This window comes from Ambystoma mexicanum, chromosome 2q (genome assembly GCF_040938575.1).
Source record: "Ambystoma mexicanum isolate Mex_15411 chromosome 2q, UKY_AmexF1_1, whole genome shotgun sequence".
Taxonomy (NCBI): Eukaryota; Metazoa; Chordata; class Amphibia; order Caudata; family Ambystomatidae; genus Ambystoma; species Ambystoma mexicanum.
This window is the reverse complement of record NC_090924.1, coordinates 793,693,933-793,710,671: the sequence shown is the minus strand read 5'-3', so window position 1 is coordinate 793,710,671 and position 16,739 is coordinate 793,693,933.

The following is a 16,739-nucleotide window of genomic DNA, read 5'->3' as shown; positions in this document are numbered from 1 at the left end:
GCACATATTTACATACTTCCCTACATTGTGGTGGGTTAAGAGGTGAAAAGGGGGTGAGGAAGGGTTTGGGGTAGGGGTGGTAGTGAAGGAGAAGCAGGACTTGGGGGGCCCAAATAGAAATGTGTAGAAATATTGAATGCCTTCAAACTAAATCACCTGAAAGTAATGTATTTCAGCAAAAGAACACAGAACCAGATTTTGCATTGCTATAACTAATGATCGAGCAAGTCCGGCCTCCATCTCAGGAAATAAAATGGTGCCCATCTAACATGGCAGATAGGTTGAAGGAAAAGCTACACAAGGCGGTCTGGCCCATGAGGACGTGCTTTGTCATTACTTAAATCATGTACACCCAGCGTCAAAAGTAGTCCAGGCCCTGATTCATAGATTCCTGTACATATTAGGGACCACCTACCGATACCAAAGCCACTTTTTGTTTCCATGAGTAAGGTTCTGTTAATATACATCTTGAAATTATGAGGGATAAAGCAAAATACATTTCATGCATGAGATCAATTTCTCCCTCTCACATATCTTTACCAGATAAAATCTTGTATAAAGTGGAGGTATCCCTAATATTTATTTATGGGCCGAATCAAGAGCACATATTCACATGAATCTCCACAGATTTTCATAGAGAAATTACATCACAGTTCTGATCAGCCCCTTTGAACATGATTTTGTACACTATCAGGTGTATCTTGTCTTTACCTTTCAGCCCTGCCACTCGATGCTGGTCGATAGCTAATGTTAAACTTCTTCTGCACACAGAGGATCTGCCACATCTTTGTCTTTACCATCCTAGTAAAGTGATTACCATGTTCAGATTCATATCCTTGGGGTAGGCCAAGTCATAAGAAAACATAATTGATAATTAGCATGGCTGTTGTCTCATCCTGGCAATATGCAGCCGGTAGGTTTTGTATCAATCAGGTCATCACACTACTCTCAGTGACCATGTACCTATTCCCATTTGATGAGCATTGAACATGGCCAATGAAATTAACTTGTGAGTCAGACATAGGCAAGGTCAAACCTCTTTTTTTTAAAAAAGGTGCTAATTGTATCGGTGAACCCGGCTGGAATTGAGCACTCAGCAGGGATCCCCTGGTATACAAAGCAACATCTCTGGACATGTCTATTTAGTTTTATTTTATTTATTTGAATTTATAAAGTGCACAAAGCGGCCCAGGGGCATTGTGGTGCTGTTACAGCAGTGCTTACTTAGTTTCAAAGAGAATGGCAGGCGCACCTGTCTGTGGTTCTTGGTTACATTGAACCCATTGCCAGACAGGTGAGAAATACAATGAAATAAGAAGGTAAGTAACATGACAAGGGATGGTAAGAGGTGCCACAATACAGTAAGTGAGAATTAGGTAACTGACAGAGAGTTATCAAGGAAATGATACCTCCTCATGTATGTAGGTTGAGTGACTAAAACTAAAACACACAAGACAACACCTGAAGCATCCATTCATCCTGTAAGGGCAGAGAGTACTGGGGGGTGCTAGGAGGAGAGTGTTGGGGGAGCTAATTGAAGAGTTCAGTTTTGAGCAATTTGCGGAAAGCTAGATAGGAAGTCTTGTTTCAAAGGTTGTGGGGAGGGTATTCCAATACTTAGGAGCAAGGAACGTGAAACAGGCCCCTCCTGCATGTGTGGGCAATATGCGTACTCTCTCACAATTCAAAGGTCTTTTGACCCCCCTAAGTCTTTCTGTTATTGCATCAAGAGTTTGATATGGGAGGAAGTGGGGGGCACCCATTGAATGTATCCAATGATGGGATTGTGTATTTGTGAGGAATTTGACCATCCACATGGTGGGTGTGCGCTCTCCTGGGTCTTTTTGAAATGTTTAATTAAATTAAATGAAGGTAGACCGACCTCAAGAAAATGTGTGGGGCTAATCCACACACATTTTCCTATGCTCACACCATGACAAAGCAAAGACATGTGTACTTCGGGCTGGACAACGCCTACAGACACAGTCTCCCCCTATAATATTTAGTTGAAATGTGACAGCCAAGAAGGGCACGCTGTCATTTCTGGGAAGGGGGATGGACCAACCTCCCCCATGCCATGGTCAGCCTGATTAACTGACAAAGGCTCCATGGAAACACCCTTTTCTTTTGTTAGGCCCTGCAGCTGGTGGCAGCAATAATCATACCAACAGCAGGTATTTCAAACAGGCCCACAGGGGGCCTGGCTGCAGAGGATAACAAAGGAGACAGGAAACCCAACAACCTTTCATATGTAACTGTGTTAACCTGAAGCAAGCTCCCACCTCTCAGTATCTATGACATTGAAATGTCATATCTGGGTCGATTTTTCCAGTAGGCCAACCTGCTTGTGGAACCCCATTCATAAGGTACGAGTATGTGGTTTGCAGGAGCCAGAGAGTCTGGTCTCTCAGCACCTTCAAGGGAGAACTGCCACTTAAACAGGAACCACACAGGGAGGACCATTAACCAGAAAGACTCTTTGAACACAGCAGACCGGAAGATGGGTGGGACTTCGTAGCACAAGGGAGTGAGCAAAGAGCTCTTTCTGTTGAAAGAAGGGTTCTGCCATATTAATCCTGGGGCACACCTTGTTCCTGTTTTCACCCCTTTACTGTTCCTGATGCAAAGCACTCTGGTTTTGACCTCACATATAGCAAAGATTGTTGGCAGGGACCCCAGGATTGGTTCACTAAGGTAGGCTTAGCCTACACCAATCACTGTGGCCCACTTGGCTTTAAAAAAGGGCCGACCCCCCTTTTGGCAAATCATCTGAAGACTTCACAGGAAGTAAGAAAGAAGAACTCAACCCAAGATCCCTCCCCAAAACTTTTCCAAGGAACAGAGGGAGAAAAGAACTCAGAGGACCCTCATGCTGCCCCAGAACTGGTACTCAGCAGCACACAGTGTGACATGCTAGGCTGTGCAGCAAACTTCCTGGATAGGGAGTGCCAGAAGGTCTCTGAACTTACAATCAAGGACATGGCAGCTGCCTGCAACACACTCCTGAGCTTTTGGCCATCAGCACTAAAGGACGACACAAGTCCATTGAAGAAGCTGGGAGAAGTGCCTCAACAAGCATCTACTGCAGTCTGCCTTAAAGAACATTTTTGAGCCAGACGAGATCCTCAAACTGCAACCGACTGCAACGCTGACTGTTGTCAAGCCACAGTCGCTTAAAGACATCCGAGATGTCTCGACCAGTGCTTCAGAACTGCTGAACCACACTGTGACAACAATTCCTGTCCCCGAGCCGCTGTGTAGGCCAGCCTGCAGCTATTTGTCCAGCTATGCTGGCTGATACCCGCAGCTGACTCTGGTGCTGCAAAGCACCCTAAAGCCGACTCAACTCTGTCAAGCACCAAGAACACCAACTACAGAAGGGACTTTGTGGTTCTGTCCCCCTAGTCCTTCCCAGAAGGACCCTAGAGACATTTTAAGACCCTGTTCCCCTTTTGCCAAAGCCAAGAAACCCATGCCAACTATTGTGGTTATTAACCATACCAACCACCCTCCTGTCAGTAATCTGTGGGATGTATTGACCCACTCTGCTATACTATGCGGCCTCACTCTGCTATCTATGGTGCAAGAAACAGCAAAATGGCGGCAAAACCCTTGTGCGCGCCAAAACCTCCAAAACCGCATTTTTCAACACACAAAAAGATGGCTGCTCAACCTGCCACCCATAGTGCATGTGTGGTGGAACAGAGCACACGACGCAGAAAAAGTGCCAGTGGGCTCCATGACAAATAAACATAGAGTGCAGAGGGAGCGGTAGCGCTTTACAAGTGAAACTCCACAATTTGCCTGTAAATGACATTTACTTTGCTACTGAAACTTCAAAATGCCTATACAACACACTGTCCAACACTCAAAATCTGTTTTACTCTAAAATTCATCTAATCTAAGGAAGCACTGTGAATTTACAAGGTCCTGAAATGTTAAAAGAAAAACATGTTCTCAGAAAAAACGGATAACCTGTGAATGACAGTTCCTGTCAAAAATGTGTGTGCAGCCACACTGGGCTACCTGTGAGTGACTGCCCCTGTCAAATGTGCTCTGCTGATTAAACTTAAAGTTGTCTAAAACTAAAGATCTGCCGGATTAGCAAATATAAAAGGGCTGTTGCTGAAAGGAACATGGATCTCAGTTGTTTTGATCCCACAGGTTTAAATTTAAGAATGTAATTCATCTATGCCATCTGATGCAACAAGTTTCCTTTGTGCTGATTTTTAAGTCAAGAAATTAAGAATTAACTTAGGCTGGCTGGACCTGCAAGAAGTTGAAAAACATGTTTCCACCCAAGGGGAGGGTATCCCTCTCAGCAGATGCTCACTGACATATGGTAATTGTGGGGTAGGACAGACTTTTGTCTGCAGCCAGCGACTGAACAATGGCAGATTCTCCAGGCCAGGAAATGGACGTGTGAAAAGGTCATAAACTAGGCTTGCAGAAGGAAATCCCAAAGGTGGGGGGCTGCTCCTTGCCTCCAGAGACCGACAAATTGCAGAACATTTCCTGCTCAGAATATGTAATGAACATGTTTTAGAGACTTATATCTCGCTATCAGAAGTGGTGAAAAATATAAAAAGGGCAAAGTTGTTACTCTAATTTTTGATCCTACATTTCAAAACGTGGTGGAACTATGTAGCATATTCTGAACATGAATGGCAACATATGTCATTTTATGGGAACTGTATGTATGCTAGAATTGTTAAACTTTGCACACACATTCCCATGGTAAACATGCATATTTTGTACATTTGGAGAAAGTTTGGAAAATGTTTTCATGGAGAAAGCAACAAAATGTTGCAGAAAGACGAAACCAGGTCTCACAGCTGTGAGATTTTGATGAACAGATACTCCATAAAATATGTGATCCTTGTATGTGATTTTCATAGAGGTTACACATATATAAATATGTATTTAGGACAAAATTCAATTTTGATACTAGTGGCTAGGGGAGGTTTCTAAGGATTGTAAAAATCAAACCATAAAACTTGACATCATCTGTCCTTGATCCAATCACTCGGATGCAAGGCGGAGATGAGGCTCTGATCCCATCCCAGTTCACAGGGGCCAGATTAGTTAAGCCGGCCCATCGACCCATTTTTGTGATGTCATTGAAAAGGATAAATAGAGACAGCTGACAACACACAGAAACTCTCTCTTCTGATTCCAGCGAAGCACTCTGATCCAGCATTCAACCTCCAGCTGTAAGTTATTTCAATCTGGCACACACCCAGGTCACGCCCAGCATGCAGTGTGCAAATGAAACCCTTATTTATTTTTATCTATAAGTTCAATATTCTGAGCAATATACCACTCATATCACACCCTTCTCCTGAGACCCCCCGAGGGTCACACTGAACCAGGCTGGTTTGCAAAGGTAATTATTTATTTAGAATTTAAATCACAATGGCCCTCATTAGGACCCTGGCGTTAAAGGGTCAACGGTGCCGTAAAAGGTGTCGGCGCCATTAAACCCTTAACACCTTACTACGAGGTCCCTTTGCGGGACCCGACCTTAACGGCTGGTCTAGACCAGCCGTTAAAGTAGGGGCCCGCAAAGGGACTCTCAAGGTAAGTACGGTACCGCAATTTGCGGAACCGTACTTACTGCCTTCCCCATTCTCATCATGCCCTATGGGGCAAAAAATGGGGAAGGGCCATGGTGGCATGGGGAATTACCGCCCCGGCAACCTTGGAATGGGGTGGTAATTCCCCATTCCGCCATGGCAGACTCCGGCATCGACCATGGTGCTAATAGCACTATGGTTTTCCACCGGAGTCCTAATGAGGGCCAATATATTTTAATAGGTAACAACAATCACCAATGGGGTGACAGAACACTGAATAATATCTTTAATGCACTAGGAATCAAGTAATCAGCACAAAAACAAATGCAGCACAGAAAAGAATACTTTTGGTTTGGTTTGGAACAGATGGCACTATGGTTAAGGGTTCCCCCTGCAACACCCCTCAATCCCCAATAGGCAATTAAATAGATGTGAGGAGAGAGCAGGTATTCAGGAATAGCACAAATCAAACAGAATATCACTCCCACCGTCCCCTTCAAATACAAGAGAAAAACGGAATTGACTTTTCAGCTGTGAGAATGGCTTTGAAATTGTCTTTGGAATTGACTGAGCAAAAACACTAAATGTGCTCAAAAATACTTAAATTATTATAAATTCCTATGGGAGCCACTTTGAACAATTGCACACAATCACAAGCAATGATTTAGTCAAAAGAAAACATTTGAAATCTCAAAATCCAAGTGAGAAATAATTTAAAGCTACTTCACACGTGTAAAATTTCTCAGAATGTCAAATTGCGGCTAACTTTTCCTTATACGATATTCGCTATAATGGGTGAATCGCACGGTTTGGGTTCTATGGATAGCTAAGGATGTTAGGTACAAGTAGGAGTGAAATTTCGCTTCTATCATAAAAACTGAGTTATAGAGGTTTTAGTAAGAGTCGTTTTTGTGAAATAGGCGTGAGAATGGAAAACGGAAATGCACTTTTGAAAATGACAGATGGGTTGATTACACTATATTATGACTATGAAAAAGCGAATGCACAGATGGATCTTACAGTCACGTGATCAGCGTAACCTGCCTGTTGTGGATACTCTACTTCTTCCTAGGATTTACTTTTCTTAATCAAATCAAATCAATAAGAAGTTAGGGTTTAATAACATAGATGAGAAAATAGTCAGCGCAAAGATAGTTCTAGCAATACTATGGTTCTGATTTACAGATGGGATGGGTTTGAGATTGGGATCGTACAATGCAGATATATTATGGGTCACTGTTCTTCCTATTAATACTTACAGAATAAGTTATTAAATTGGACCGTCAGATCTGGTCATGGATTGGGTCTGTCAAGGAATGGACAGCACATCAGGTGTGGGACTGGATCAGCTAGGCCGGTCACCGGATTTGCACAGGATCTGCTCTTCTTGTTTGTGGGTATTTCAATCAGCTGGATAGCGAGTTCTTCATGCAAGCCTTGTGGTAGCAAGCCAGAGAGTTTCAGGATGCTGGTTCAAAAGGCCTTCTCACACCACAGCGCTTCACTGGGTTGTGAGAATAAGTTAGACAATGTATGCCTTGCAGAAAGTCAATAGTTCTCTACTGCTGGCAAGAGTCTTGGCATCTGGATCTGGAAGGATGTTAAAGCTGGATGTAGAATGCTGGATCAGATTGCTTTGACGGAATCAGGAAAGTGAGTGGATCAGCGAGTCCATATGTGCTGTCAGCTGTCTCTATTTATCCTTTCAAATGACATCACAAAATGAGTGTATGGGCCCGCTTAACTAAGCTTGCCCCTGTGAGCCAGATTAGATCAAAACCTCATCTCCGCCTTGCATCTGAGTGATTGGATCAAGGCCGGATGATGTCACATTTTATGGTTTGCTTTACAATCCTTAGAAACCTCCCTTTAGCCACTGGTCTCAAAATCGGATTTCATCCTAAATACATATTTCTACATTGGTCACCTCTACACATATCACACACAAGGATTTCATATTTTATGGAGTAGCTGTTCCTCAAAATCCCACAGCTGTGAGATCTTGTTTCACCTTTCTACAGAATTTTGTCCTTTTCACCATGAACACAATTTCCAAACTTTCTGCAACTTTCCACAAATGTGTGTGTTTACCATAGGGATGTTTGTGTAAGTTTTACAATTTTAGCATTAACACTGTTCACATAAAACTACATATATTGCCATTCCTGTCCAGAATATGTTACACAGTTCTACTGCATCTTAAAACGTGCAGACAGAAATTAGACTAAAAACTCTGTCCTTTTTATATTTTTCATCACTTTGAATAACAAATTATGAGTCTCTAAAAATTGTTCATTGTTCATGCCTAACAGCAAATAGTCCTGCCCCTTTGTCTCTCCCTGCAGTCCAGGAGCAGTCCCCTCCCTTGGGAGTTCCTTCCAGGAGCAGTTTACGACCCCCTTTACACCTTCGTTTCCTGGACTGAAGGCTCTGCTATTGTTCATTCTCTTTCTGTAGACAAAAGTCCGGGCTAACCCACAATTATCATCTACAGTGAGTTTCTGCTGAGAGGATTTTCCCTCCCCTTGGAAGAAACCTGTTTTTCCACTTCCAAAGGGGTTGCAGCTCAGCCAGGCTAATTTATTTTTAATTAAAAATCCAGCAGAAACCAAACTTGTTGCATCAAATCACATAAATGCATTACTTTCTTAGCTTTAAATCTGTGGGTTCAAAAACACAACTAAGATCTGCATTCCTTTTAGCAACAATCTTTTTATGTTTGCTAATCTGGCAGACTTTTAATTAAAAAACGTTGAAGTTTCCTCAGCCGCTCATCTGAGAGCTGTCATCTAGAAGTAGCCCAGTGTACTACACACAGATTTTGACCGGGGCTGTCAGTTTACACACAATCCAGTTTTTCTGAAGAAACGTTTTACTCTTTACACTTTAGGACTTCATATATTCGCCATGCTTCATGAGATTACATGAATTTTAGCGCCAAGCAAGATTTTGAATGTTGAGAAGTGTGGTGTATTTAGCAACAAAGCAAATTTCATTTATAGACACATTTTGGAGTTTCATTTGCAAAACGCTCCTTCTCTCTCTGCACCCTGTTCGCTGGTCATGGAGCCCACTGGCACATTTTCTGTAGTGTGTGCTCTATTCCACCACATATGCACCATGGGTGGCAGGTTGTGCATCCATCTTTTTGTGTATTGCAGAACGTGGTTTTTGTAGGTTTTTGGCACACACAAGCGTTTTGCCATCATTGTTGTTGTTTCTTGCACCATAAGTAGCAGAGTGATGCCACATAAGATAGCGGAGTGGGTCAATACATCCCACACAGCCTTTAACATCCTTCCAGATCCAGATGCCAATCACCAGGCCAAGCAGTAGCTGAACCATTTTCAGTTAAGTCTCTATCCTCAACTAATCCTCAACTAATCCTTACAACCCTGTGGAGTGCTGTGGTGTGGGGAAGCATCCCAAAACTATCTGGCTTGCTACCATAATGCTTGCCTGCTGAACTCGCATTCCCGCTGATCCGAAATATCCAGAAACAAGAAGGGCAGATCCCGTGCAGTTCCGATGACCGGCCTAGCTGATCCTAGCTGATGTGCTGTCCTTCCTTGATAGACCAATCCATTTGATGGTCCAAAAATCTTAAATCCCAGTGGATTGTAAGTATTAATAGGACGCTAGTGAACTATTGTATTCCTTCCTTATCTTGTTCCACCCTAAATCTCTGAACTATCCTTAATTTCATAATCAGTAACAGTGTCAAAATCTTAGTGCTATCTCATTCTGTCAATTTGCTAAAGCGTCATTTCCATAGTCATTCTTATTTGTGTAACTCTTATCCAAAAATTCCACTTTGAGTGTCTGGACTGGTTCCGCCGGGGAAGGCGATGGGGCTCTGTTACTGAAGTCATGAATCAGTCTCAGAGCTTACTTCGTCCCAACCTGGTTGTCTAGCCTGCATGCTCTAGTCTTGAGTAAAAGCATAACCCATCTTTTCTGGTTTTAAACTGAAGTTCCTGTTGAAATTTGTGTCTTTATTTTTGAAAAAAACACCTCTCACTAAAACCTCTATAACTTCCTGGCCCTCATTAGGACCCTGGCGTTAAGGGGTTAATGGCGCCGTAAAAGGTTGCGGCGCCGTTAACCCCTTAATGCCTTACTACGAGGTCCCTTTGTGGCTCCCGACCTTAACGGCTGGTCTGGAACCGCAAAGGGACTTTGAAGGTAATTATGGTACCGCAATTTGCGGTACCGTAATTACCGCCTTCCCCATTTCCATTGAGCCCTACGGGGCAAAAATGGGAATGGGGAAGGGCCAATGGTAAATGGGGAATTACCGCCTCGCCAACCTTGGAATTTAACCATGGCGGAGTCAGTAAGTTACCGGCGTTAACCATGGCGCTAATAGCGCCATTGGTTAACGCTGGGGTCCTAATGAGGGCCCCTCAGTTTTAAAGATAGAAACGAAATTTCAATTCCCACTGATACCTAACATCCTTAGCTATCTCCACAACCCAATGCAGAGCAGTGTATTTGACCCGTTTATATCAAAAATCGCATAGTAAAGGTTTGCCGCGAATTTACATTTTGCAAAGGTTTTATACATATTTATTGCCTTTAAATTATTTCCCACTTTGCCTTTGAGATTCCAAATGTTTTCTTTTGAGTAAATTATAGCTGTTGATTGTTTGCATCTGTTCAAAGCGGCTCCCATAGAAATGTATAATAATTTAAGCATTTTTGACCACATTTAGTGTTTTTGCTAAGCCAGTTTCAAAGCCAAGCTGACAGTTGAAATGTCAAATCCATTTTTCTCTTGTGTTTAAGGAGGGAAGGTGGGAGTGATATTCTGTTTGTTCTGTATTATTCCTGAGTAACTGCTCTCTCCTCACATCTATTTAAATTGCCTATTGGTGGGTTGAGGGGTGTTGCAGGGGGAACCTCTAACCATAGTGCTATCTATTCCAAACCAACCCAAAGTATTCTTTTCTTTGCTGCATTGTTTTTGTGTTCATTAGCTGATTCCCAGTGCATTAAAGATATTATTCATTGTCCTTGTCACCCCATTGGTGATTGTTGTTACCTATTAAAAATATATTGTGATTAATACATAAATACATATTTACTGTTACACATTAGCCTGATTCCTGGCTCAGTGTGACCGGGGGGGGGGGGGGGGAGGGTATTTTGAGAAGGGTGTGATATGAGTGGTATATCATTCAGAATATTGAACTTATAGATAAAAATAAATAAGGGTTTATTTTGCACATTACATGCTATGCGAGACTTGTGTGTGTGCCTAATTGAAATCCCTTACAATCCAGAGTGCATCCCTTTTCCTTCTTAGAACTATCCTCTGCATTCCTTTGCAGAGTGGGTTGTATTTCATAGTGTTGTTAGATTGTCTGTTGTATAATAATAAAGTAGATCATGTTAAACAATCTTTACTGGACACGCCTTGTATTTCTGTTGTGCTGCAACTAACCAACGATCCATGACATTTACCAACATGTCACAAGGAGGTTTATGATTTTAACTGTATGCTCGTTCATTCCAATCTGTTCATATCCAATCTGGTGTATTAAAGGTGTGGGGCTGATGTATGGTTTAGAAACCGCCAACTCCGTAGGTGACGGTGCGTGCTACAAATACCTTTAACATTTAACATTTAACATATTCACCCCTGGACCACTGCTACCCCGGAATTTGATTTGTCACAGTATTGAAAGCTCAACTTATGGTTTTGAGAAGCACTCTCAACACATCCTTCTAAGGCTCTCCCCAGAATGGGTCACTTTAAATGTGGTAAATGAGTAGGAGCCTGGGTACTGTGTCAAGTAGAGCCATCATGCCATGGCGCCTTAATCACAGCTTATTGACATGTTTTAGGCCAAGCAGACAGAAGTTGGCCATGTCAAAAGGCGCAAACACCTTGCAAGTGACCGAGGCCAAACACATTCTCTATGCAGAAGTCTAGCATATCTATATCAGGGAGGCACTGCTACACCACTGCAATGGGAACAGAAACACCAGGGCACTTACTGGAAGAGGAGTGTTGAGTATTTTAATGAAGAAGCCCCCAGGGGCGATACAAAGGGGACACCAGCCTTGGCCCTGCCGTGTAGTAACTAAAATAAAATAGCACTGAAGGCCAGAAGATGCCAACTAGACGGCAGCTGAAGTCCATATCAACAAAAGAATTCAACAAGCAACACCATCATAACAAGTGCAGTGCATACGCAAATAATGAAGTATGTTTATTGTAATGTAGTTATCTGCTGAAATAAAATAAATCAATGCCATTTCTGCAACGTTGTTGGTGGTAGTAGGATAGATTCTATTTTGCCAATCCAACGCTGCGTGACCGAGACCCCCAGAACTGTAGCTACAGCAGAGTGCGTTGTGACATGTCGGGAGTGGCTGATGCTCTTCTGTGCTTCTCCTGGCGTTATCTGCAAGGCCCTGACCGTAAAGCAGTCAGAGTGTTCGAATCCTACATGCCACGAGTGTATTGTATTCCCCGTGACACAACTGTAATATCAAGAAGTGTGGCGCATGTCTGTTACCAATTTTACTGTTTGCGAATTATGCTTTGACTTACTAAAACAAATGAAGCATAACAAATACTATAAAATCAGTGTTAGAGAGGGACTCAATATGTGTGGCAAGTAAAATAACCCTCAGTCGACTTTTTCCCTTCAGCCATACAAGCCCCGAGAGTAGCTGCATAAGCTAGTCCTATGACACCAGTCTGCTTAGGTTGTTACCATGCACTTGGTACAGGCAGAAACCTCTGCACGGGTAGGGTGCTTGCTACATAGTGACACACCGTGGATGGGGTGGAGAAGTGCCGTTACTTCCTCCCTAGTAATATAGGTGATGGGAAAAATAAAATAAATCAAGCAGAGGACCCTCAATAATACAAAGGGTCTTGCACTGGGGCACAGGGAGTATTGCATGTTGGACAAATGCTCAGCTCTCGAAGATGGGTAGTGTACATTAATTTTACTAGACAAATAATTGTATATGTAACATTTACTATTTATTGCCAACCTTTAACATTTGCTTATATATGGTTCGAGGCATGGGGCCTCTCATGTTTAGCATTTTGTAATAAAGAGGCAGTATTTTATTGTGATGAATAGGGTGTGCATCGGATCATTTCTTCCTATTATGCGATAATGTATGTATATGTTTGGTGGATGGTGTTTATCGAGAAAAAAAAGATGATGAGGCATTATGGGCAAAGCCAACTTGACTTAGGTGGGGCTCGTGGGAATACTGGCATATATTGACACATTTAGCATGGCCATGTGTTCTTACTGTGGCATTGGTGATTTATGGGCAAAGCCAGAATTAGCCTTTTCTTACATGGAGATACTAGCACATATTGGAACAGCCATCATGGGTTTGTTTCATTATTTTGACATTAGCGCATCATGGACAAAGCCAACCTGAGAGATTGTATCCTTAGGTTGGAATACTAACATATATTGGCGCATTATGGGCATTGCCGACTTGATTGCATTGTTACATGGGTATACTGGCATATATTGGAACAGTCAGCAAGGACATGTTTTATTACTCTGGGTTATGGGCAGAGCCTACATGAACGTGGGAATACTAGCATTTATTGTCAGAGCTGCAGTGGACATGTTTTTCAAATTGGCCTTACTGGAATTATTGGCAAAGCCAACATGAATATGTGTTCACGTGACAATACTGGCACATATTGATGCAGCCAATGTGAACATGTCTTCTTACATGGGCAGAATACTGGTATATATTGTGAGCAAAGGCATCATGAAATTGCTTTGGAAAATCTATTGAATTTTTTCATGTATTTCTCTAGAAAACAGATTGTAAATGTACAATGTGATGGTTTTTTACCAGCTTTTCTCCAAAAGTGTGCTGTAAAATGCAGAATTTTACCCAATTAGTTGGCAAAAAAACCCTCACCAGAAGCCCCTGTGGTAGGCTGAGGTTCTCTTGCCACGCTTGGTTGCTTGCACACATTCAGGGGCAATTTCTCTATATCGCCAATTAAAAAAATCGCCAGTCCCTGCTTCAAATTACCCACTTCTCAAACTAAAAAATGTAACATCAGCATACCAGAGCACAAGAAAATGTCTCGGCTTTTTTGACCTAAACCAAATTTGTAAAAGAAAAAGGAAATTTCTCAAAATAAACGTCAGAGAATAACTATAATAAAAATTTTAAGATGCATGAATCTACTATTCCTACCACAATAGTTGTAATCCCTGCTGTGTCCCCACAAACATTGCCTGTTATTCATTCATATGAGATAAATGTGCGAGTGCGTTTTCATGGAGCTAGATGCCGGTGCAGTCTTTTACTCAGCGTGAAACCTCTCCAGCTTCATATTAGCAGGTCTCCATGCCGCCTAAATCAGATGGTAAATTAGAGCCAAAGCCAGGTGACACGTGGGTAAATATTCCTGCTCCCTTCCAGCTAGGTCTTTTCAGAGCTGCCTTTTCGCATTATAAATAGCAATGCGCTGGCATTGTAATGCTGTAACTCAATCTCAAGGTCTTGTCCCCATTGAAAGGCCGGCGCTACCATGGGGCTTACACTTTGTCAGCAGAATCCTTGACTGAATTACAGCCTTCAATCCAATTGTGCGGTAGGTCGTGCACTTTGGAGATGTTATGCATGAAAGCAGTAAAATGCAGTGTTGGATAAGGAAGGAGGCTGCGCTCTGCACTGTTTACAAGACTTCCATTGTATTGTATTGTAAGTAAGCAGAATGGAATAAGTGGCATTACTAAAATATGCCTCTCCTACATTCAGACTTCGTTGCCAATGTAGGAGCCTAAGCACCTGTCATACATAATTGGGCAAAAACCCTCTTTTTTGTTAACAGGGGGCCTGACCCTCGAGGGTTCGATAAATGCAAATATAGGACAGATAGAGTCAAGGCTACCCCTCCATTAGACGCTCGGGTAATGTTGGCACAGCCTACAGTATGCTAAGGGACGTTTCCATTAGCAATGTATGATCACACTTGCAACAAAAACTGTTAAAACAAAGTTTATTCTGAAATATCATAGCAAAAATAAAAGTAGGCATCTGCATATGGCTGACATAGTCAAAGGCTATGTAAGTACAGTACTAGATCAGTGAGGTTAATAACATTGAGTGTTTATGTGCTATATACATATGTATAGCCCATTTCAATTGTCAAATGGGCTATAAATATGTATATAACTGTAGTGTTCATGGTACTGGAGAAGCAGTAAGATGCTGGAGACTAGTTTATATAAAAGTAGTAGGCTTTATTAAGAGTTACAAGGCAAGCTTAGATGAATGAGACAGGAGCTAGGTATAACACATCTTATCAGTAAGCTCTCCCATCCTGAAGATCCAAACTGTAACATTTGGAACCTCAATGTCCCATCAGGTTCGGGATGACATAATAACATTCTACTATCTATTGTCTGCACAGTGTGCACCCTGTGCAGAGAAATACTCTAGATACTACACATCTCCCTTTCTTCAGAATGGAATACACAAACAGGAACAACAAAACAGGCACTCTGAAACAACCATAGAATCAACCTTATCTACCTAAAACAACCAAACATCATTCACAACTCATCCAACCACATCACAACCATAACTAATCACACCACCATTCTCTCCAAAGAAACACCCGTCATTTGCATCCTCCATTTGTACCATAACACACACTCCCACTGCCTCGAAGAAAATATGTAAAAGTGGAAAAAATAGAAAAGGTACAAACAAAACAAAGATCACATGTAAATGGCGCAACTGCGAAAGAAAACAGTGCGTGAAAAAGAAACACTGAGACTGATCAGGTTCTGAGTCCAAGTGTACAAGATCTTTCATACCATGAATTAAGTCACCATATGAAAGCATTCATACTTGCAAGAAAATAATGGCCAACATGTACTGGTTAAGAAAAATAATATTAATAAAACGCAACATCCTGTGTTCATAGCATGCTCACATATACGCCCAAACCACTGTGCAATAACATATTCTGCATACGGTCAGAACATACGGGCAATTATTCATCATTTATAAACACAATCGCATAGGGATCATTAAAACCTTCATGACACTGGCACAGTTTATACCAAACATGCATTAAAACCTTCATGACACTGGCGCAGTTCATACCAAACATGTGAAGTCACTACTCATAAATTATATATATCAGTCATATTTCACATCTGCCCACACACAGACTCATATATCTCTTGACATCTGAACGATGCAGCGTCAGTAAAATTTAACTTATGAACATGACAACTGAATGATGCAATGTCAGTAAAATTGAACTTATGAACATGCTCATGCCATTGAACTTATGAACATGCTCATGCCAAAATTATATCTTCTAATAACATCATCATCATCATCATTGCTCTTTAAATATTAAACAACAGAGCAAAATAACATTTCATTAAAAGACATCATATTATTATTATACAGAAACATTGTATGTTATGTCCATAGTTGCAGTCCATATATTCACCCTGGAAATCCTGCAAAATGTGTTGGGTGTTATTTAATTGGATAATATACTATACATACAACATCCTCTCACGAACATCTAGTCCAGCTTGCACCTTCCCAGTCAGGCACACCAAACATATATTACATCCTGTCACCCTTTACAAAATGCAGGCACACACAACTACATCAATCATAACAATATATCAATCTATATCCATTGCATCAAAAACAATTGAGCATAAAGCATTTAAAATCATTTGCCCATATATGAAGACGGAATAATGTGCATTTAAATTCCTGTCCAGAAACAAAAGCATGACTAGCACCAAGCAGTCAAAATATATGTAACATCATGCTAAAAAGTCCATGAATTTCACTTTGAAAGAATCCGGTGATAACATAAATGAAAAGAACACAGTACCATAAATGTTCACTAAAAAATGGAGTAGAAAGCAATGCTGGTGCCCCCACATTCCTTTAAGAGCACACTCTGCACAGTTCCTTCAAAAGTACAGGTTGTAGTGCTGCGCATCGCGTTATGCACATTGCAGGCAAAAGAAAACAGATTCTCATGGTACGCAAAAACATCATAATAAATTATATTGCATTGTGATCATATCCTGCATAGTCTTCACTGAAACGACGAAACTTCAAACACAGTCAAATTGGTCGTATGTTCGTCAGAACTTGATCGCA